The following is a 7,400-nucleotide window of genomic DNA, read 5'->3' on the forward strand; positions in this document are numbered from 1 at the left end:
TTTTATTAAAACACTCACTCCCTGATCTTGCTTCCCGACTCTCAGCGCACATCGTTACAGTTTTATTGCTAGCTTGAGTTACCTGGGGTGGCAGAGAGTTCCATGTAGTCATCATGCCTCTGTTTCTCAGCGTCTGTTCTGGACCTGGGGACTGTGAAGAGACCTCTGGTAGCATGTCTTGTGTTGTACCGATGAGTGTCCGAACTGTGTGCCAACTGCTTGAACAGACAGTTCGGTACCTTCAACACATCAATACTTCGCATTAAGACCAATTGTGATAAAGTCCATTTCTCCACAAATTTGAGCCAGAAAAGAGTGGCATGCATATTACTGACACTTTCCCTCAGTGTATAGTGCCTTTGGAAAGTATTCAGACCCCTTGACTTTTTTCACATTTTGATAAATTACAGCCTTATTCTAAAATGGATTGAATAAAAAAAGTCTTCAGCAATCTACACACAATACCCCATAGTGACAGAGCGAAAACAGGTTTTTAGGATCTTTTGCAAATGTATAAAAACAAACAGAAAAAAAATGTTTCATAAGTATTCAGACCCTTTGCTATGAGACTTGATATTGAGCTCAGGTGCATCCTGTTTTCATTGATCATCCTTGAGCTGTTTCTACAACTTCATTGGAGTCTACCTGGGGTAAATTCAATTGATTGGACATGATTTGGAAAGGCACACACCTGTCTATATAAGGTCCCACGTTTGACAGTGCATGTCAGAGCAAAAACCAAGCCATGAGGTCAAATGAATTGTCCATAGAGCTCCGAGATAGGATTATGCTAAGGCACAGATCTGGGGAAGGATCACCAAATCAATTTTGCAGCATTGAAGGTCCCCAAGAACACATTGGCCTACACCATTCTTAAGTGGAAGAAGTGTGGAACCAGCAAGCCTATTCCTAGAGCTGGCCGCCTCACCCAATTGAGCAATTGGGGGAAAAGGACATTGGTCATGGAGGTGACCAAGAACCCAATCGTAACTCTGACAGAGCTCTAGAGTTCCTCTGTGGAGATGGGAGAACCTTCCAGAAGGACAACCATCTTAGTAGCTCTCCACCAATCAGGCATTTTTGGTAGAGTGGCCAGACGGAATCTACCCCTGAGTAAAAGGCACATGACAGCTCGCTTGGAGTTTAACAAAAGGCACCTAATGACTCTCAGACAATGAGAAACAAGATTCTCTGGTCTGATGAAACCAAGATTGAACTCTTTGGCATGAACGCAAAGCTTCATGTCTGAACTAAACCTGGCACCATCCCTACGGCATGGCATGGTGGTGGCAGCATCTTGCTGTGGGGGATGTTTTCAGCGGCAGAGACTGGGAGACTAGTCAGGATCAAGGCAAAGATTAACAGAGCAAAGTACAGAGAGATCCTTCATGAAAACCTGCTCCACAGCACTCAGGACCTCAGACTGGGCAAAGGTTCACCTTCGAACAGGACAACGACACTGAGCACAAAGCCAAGACAATGAAGGAGTGGCTTCGGGAGAAGTCTCTAAATGACTTTGAGTGACCCAGCCAGAGCCCGGATTTGAACCCAACCTAACATCTTTGGAGAAACCTGAAAATAGCTGCAGCAATGCTCACCATACAACCTGACAGAGTTGAGAGGATCTGCAGAGAAGATTGGGAGAAACTCCGTATATACAGGTGTGCCAAGCTTGTAGCATCATACCCAAGAAGACTTGAGGCTGTAATCGCTGCCAACAAAGTACTGAGTAATGGGTCTGAATACTTATGTAAATATGATATTTCAGAGTTCATTTTATAAACTAGGAAACATTTATAGAAACCTGTTTTTTTGCCTTGTCATTATGGGGTGTTGTGTGTAGATTGATGAGAAAAAAACCTATTTAATCAATTTTATAATAAGGCTGTAGCCAAAAATGTTTTGGGGAAAAGTAAAGTGGTCTGGATACTTTCCAAAGGCACTGTAAGTGCAATACATGCTGCTTTGTTCTGGACCAACTTCAATTTACAGTTGAAGTCAGAAGTTCACATACACTTAGGTTGAAGTCATTAAAACTCGTTTTTCAACCACTCCACAAATTTCTTGTTAACAAACTATAGTTTTGGCAAATCGGTTAGGACAGTCATTTTTCCAACAAATGTTTACAGACAGATTATTTCACTTATAATTCACTGTATCACAATTACAGTGGGTCAGAAGTTTACATACACTAAGTTGACTGTGCCTTTCAACAGCTTGGAAAATTCCAGAAAAGGATGTCATGGCTTTAGAAGCTTTTGATAGGCTAATTGGCATAATTTGAGTCAATTCGAGGTGTACCTGTGGATGTATTTCAAGGCCTACCTTCAAACTCAGTGACTCTTTGCTTGACATCAAGGGAAAATCAAAAGAAACCAGCCAACAATTGTTTTTTTTATAGAACTCCACAAGTCTGGTTCATCCTTGGGAGCAATTTTCAAACGCCTGAAGGTACCACGTTCATCTGTAAAAACAATAGTACGCAAATTTAAACACCATGACGCAGCCATCATACCACTCAGGAAGGAGAAACGTTCTGTCTCCTAGAGATGAACGTACTTTGGTGCAAAAAGTGCAAATCAATCCCAGAACAACAGCAAGGTACCTTGTGTAGATGCTGGAGGAAACAGGTACAAAAGTATCTATATCCACAGTACTATATTGACATAACCTGAAAGGCCACTCAGCAAGGAAGAAGCCACTGCCCCAAAACTGCCATAAAAAGCCAGACTACGGTTTGCAACTGCAAATGAGGACAAAGATTGTACTTTTTGGAGAAATGTCCTCTGGTCTGATGAAACAAAAATAGAACTGTTTGGCCATAATGACCGTCGTTATGTTTGGAGGAAAAAGGGGGAGGCTTGCAAGCCGAAGAACACCATCCCAACCGTGAAGCACGGAGGTGGCAGCATCATGTTGTGGGGGTGCTTTCCTGCAGGAGGGACTGGTGCACTTCAGAAAATAGATGGCATCATGAGGAAGGGAAAATTGTGTGGATATTTTAAAGCAACATCTCAGGACATCAGTCAGGAAGTTGAAGCTTGGTCACAAATGGGTCTTCCAAATGGACAATGACCTCAAGCATACTTCCAAAGTTGTGGCAAAGTGGCTTAAGGATGACAAAGTCAAGGGATTGGAGTGGCCATCACAAAGCCCTGACCTCAATCCCATAGAAAATTTGTGGGCAGAATTTGTGACGCACCCCTCCTAGGGACGGCATGGAAGAGCACCAGTAAGCCAGTGACTCAGCCCCTGTAATATTGTTAGAGGCAGAGAATGCCAGTGGAGACAGGGAAACTGGCTAGGCAGAGACAGCAAGGGCGGTTCGTTGCTGCAGTGCCTTTCCTTTCACCTTCACACTCCGGTGCCAGTCTACACTCAATCATACGACATACTGAAGAGATGAGTCTTCAATAAAGACTTAAAGGTTGAGACTGAGTCTCCGTCTCTCACATGGGTAGGCAGACCATTCCATAAAAATGGAGCCCTATAGGAGAAAGCCCTGCCTCCAGCTGTTTGCTTAGAAATTCTAGGGACAATTAGGAGGCCTGCATCTTGTGACCGTAGCGTACGTGTAGGTATGTACGGAAGGACCCAATCGGAAAGATAGGTAGGAGCAAGCCCATGTAATGCTTTGTAGGTTAGCAGTAAAACCTTGAAATCAGCCCTTGCCTTAACAGGAAGCTAGTGTAGGGAGGCTAGCACTGGAGTAATATGGTACAATTTTTGGGATCTAGTCAGGATTCTAGCAGCCGTATTTAGCACTAACTGAAGTTTATTTAGTGCTTTATCCGGGTAGCCGTAAAGTAGAGCATTGCAGTAGTCTAACCTAGAACTAACAAAAGCATGGATTAATTTTTCTGCATCAATTTTGGACAGAACATTTCTGATTATACCACGGGTCGTCACAGTGACCCGTCACAGCGATACCCAGCCTACCCAGGTCAGCGATGCCCAACTGTCCCTTCAGGAGAAATAGAGAAATATGATGGTTCATATTTCTCGAGTGGTTCCGGCGTGCAGAGGAGGTTTGTGACGCTGCCCACGTGAGGTTCCAAAGCACCGTCCGCCGCCAGAAGGAGCAGACTGACTGCCACCGCAGTGAGGTACCCGTATTCCATCCTGGTGATCAGGTCTGGCTCTCCACCAGGAACCTTTTGCTCCGCCTGCCCTGCCCAAAGCTGAGCCCCTGGTTTGTGGGGTCAATGAGGTAACGTACCGATTTCAGCTCCTCACTAACTACCGGATCTTACCCTCTTTTTACGTTTTCCTCCTCAGGCCGGTGGTTCCTGGCTGATGCCGTCGCTCACGACACTCCTTTGCCTCCCCTGGACATCGAGGTCCCACCTCTGCCATCAGAGTACCTGGTGGACTGGGAGGGATACGGTCCAGAGGACGGCATTCTAGATCCCGACTTCATCCAAGAGTTCCACCTTCCCGTCCAGACTGGCCCGCTCCTCTCCTTCCGGGTCGTCCTACTGGCCGGCGTCGTCCTGCCAGGAGGACGTGTGTCAAGTGGGAGGTACTGTCATCTCTACTCCCTCTCCGGGCGCTCAAAGTTGACGTCTACTAACCACCGCTCCTGGCAACCCAGCATTACTCACACCTGGCAAATTTCATTACGCACACCTGCACTTCGTCATTAGGCACTCCTGGACTTCATTACTCCCCCTTTCTTTATCCCTCTGTTGTCATCAGTCCTTACTTGTTATTGGTGTTTCTCTCATGTTCAGTACACTTCCCATGTTTGTTATTTTGTATCTGTTCAGTATTTTAACTCACCTTCTGCACCAGTCTTTGGAACTTAGTTTTTTCTAAATATGGCTATTGTACTATGATCACTAAATCCAATGGGTGTGGACACTGCTTTTAAAGCAGATTTCTGCAACATTAGTGAAGATGTGATCAATACACATGGATTATTTCGTTCCTGTTTGTAAATACCCTGGTAGGTTGACTGATGACTTGAAACAGATTGCAGGCACTGGTTACAGCTTGGAGCTATTTTTTGAGTGGGCAGCTTGATGACAACCAATCTATTTAGGTCACCCAGAAAATATACCTCTTTTGGTATCACATACATTATCCAACTTTTCACACACACAATTCAAATGCTCACTTTTAGCACTTGGTGGTCTACAGCAACTTCCTATGAGAATAGGCATTAGGTGAGGCAAATGAACCTGTAGCCATATTACTTCCAAATCTGACATTAGATCCTCTCTCAGCCTGACAGGAATTTGATCATGGACATACATGGCAACACCACCCCCATTTGCATTTCTATCTGTCCTAAATATTCTATAACAATGTATAAATACTACTTCATAATTAAAATATAAACTCATATCTAGGGCAATATGACAACAGCACAAGTAATTAAAATGTCCTACCATGTCCATGTGACATGACGTGACCCAAATTATCATCAACACAGAATATGTATGGGACTGCAGAGGAGAAAGCTATATGTCAGAGGGTTAATGCATTAATTTGGCTGGATGAAGAATGGTGAATGGCCCTGATTTAATATACAGTGATTTCAGAAAATCTTCAGACCTCTTAATTTTTTTTACATTTTGCTAGGTTACAGCCTTATTATAAAATGTATTAAATCTTTTTTTCCCCTCACCAATCTACTCCCAATACCCCATAATGACAAAGCAAAAACTGGTTTTAAGGATTTTTTACAAGTACAAAACTCCAATACCATATTTACATAAGTATTAAGAACCTTTACTTAGTACCATGTTGAAGTACCTTTGGTTGCGATTACAGCCTTGAGTTGTCTTTGGTCTGACATTACACACTTGGCACACCTGTATTTTGGGAGTTTCTGCCATTCTTCTGTGCAGATCCTCTCAAGCTCTGTCAGGTTGGATGGGGAGAGTTGCTGCACAGCTATTTACTGATATCTGCAGAGATGTTCGTTCGGGTTCAAGTCTGGGCTCTGGCTGGGACACTTAAGAACATTCAGAGACTTGTCCCAAAGCCACTCCTGCGTTGTAAAGATGAGGTCAAGCGTATTGCCTGCCTTGTGAGTAGGGGGGGAAGGTGAGAGGGTGAGGTCAAAAGAGGAGAGGAGTGGAAAGAAGGAGGCAGAGAGGAATGAGTCAAAGGTAGACGTAGGGAGGTTAAAGTGACCCAGAACTGTGAGAGGTGAGCCATCCTCAGGAAAGGAACTTATCAAGGCGTCAAGCTCATTGATGAACTCTCCAAGGGAACCTGGAGGGCGATAAATGATAAGGATGTTAAGCTTGAAAGGGCTGGTAACTGTGACAGCATGGAATTCAAAGGAGGCGATAGACAGATGGGTCAGGGGAGAAAGAGAGAATGTCCACTTGGGAGAGATGAGGATCACAGTGCCACCACCCCGCTGACCAGAAGCTCTCGGGGTGTGCGAGAACACGTGAGCAGACGAGGAGAGAGCAGTAGGAGTAGCAGTGTTATCTGTGGTAATCCATGTTTCCGTCAGTGCCAAGAAGTCGAGGGACTGGAGGGAAGCATAGGCTGAGATGAACTCTGCCTTGTTGGCCACAGATCGGCAGTTCCAGAGGCTGCCGGAGACCTGGAACTCCACGTGGGTCGTGCGCGCTGGGACCACCAGGTTAGAGTGGCAGCGGCCACGCGGTGTGAAGCGTTTGTATGGCCTGTGCAGAGAGGAGAGAACAGGGATAGACAGACACATAGTTGACAGGCTACAGAAGAGGCTACGCTAATGCAAAGGAGATTGGAATGACAAGTGGACTACACGTCTCGAATGTTCAGAAAGTTAATTAAGCTTACGTTGCAAAAATCTTATTGACTAAAATGATTAAAATGAAACAGTACTTCTGGCTGGTGAAGTAGGCTAGCTAGCAGTGGCTGCGTTGTTGACTTTGTTTGAAAGTGTAGCTGGCTAGGTAACCTCGATAATTACTCTAAACTACACAATTATCTTAGATACAAAGACAGCAAAGACAACTATGTAGCTAGCTAACACTACACTAATCAAATCGTTCCGTTGTAATGTATTATTAGTTTCTACAGTGCTGCTAGTCGGTAGAAGTTGACTAGCTAGCTAGCAGTTGTTGACTAGGTAGGAGAACGGTGGTGCGGCGCGGCGACGAAAATAGCTGGCTAGCTAACCTCGATAATTACTCTAAACTACACAATTATCTTAGATACAAAGACAACTATGTAGCTAGCTAACACTACACTAATCAAATCGTTCCGTTGTAATGTATTATTAGTTTCTACAGTGCTGCTAGTCGGTAGAAGTTGACTAGCTAGCTAGCAGTTGTTGACTAAGTAGGAGAACCGTGGCGCGGCGCGGCGGATGAAAATAGCTGGCTAGCTAACCTCGATAATTACTCTAAACTACACAATTATCTTAGATACAAAGACAGCAAAGACAACTA

This window comes from Salmo trutta, chromosome 9 (genome assembly GCF_901001165.1).
Source record: "Salmo trutta chromosome 9, fSalTru1.1, whole genome shotgun sequence".
Lineage (NCBI taxonomy): Eukaryota > Metazoa > Chordata > Actinopteri > Salmoniformes > Salmonidae > Salmo > Salmo trutta.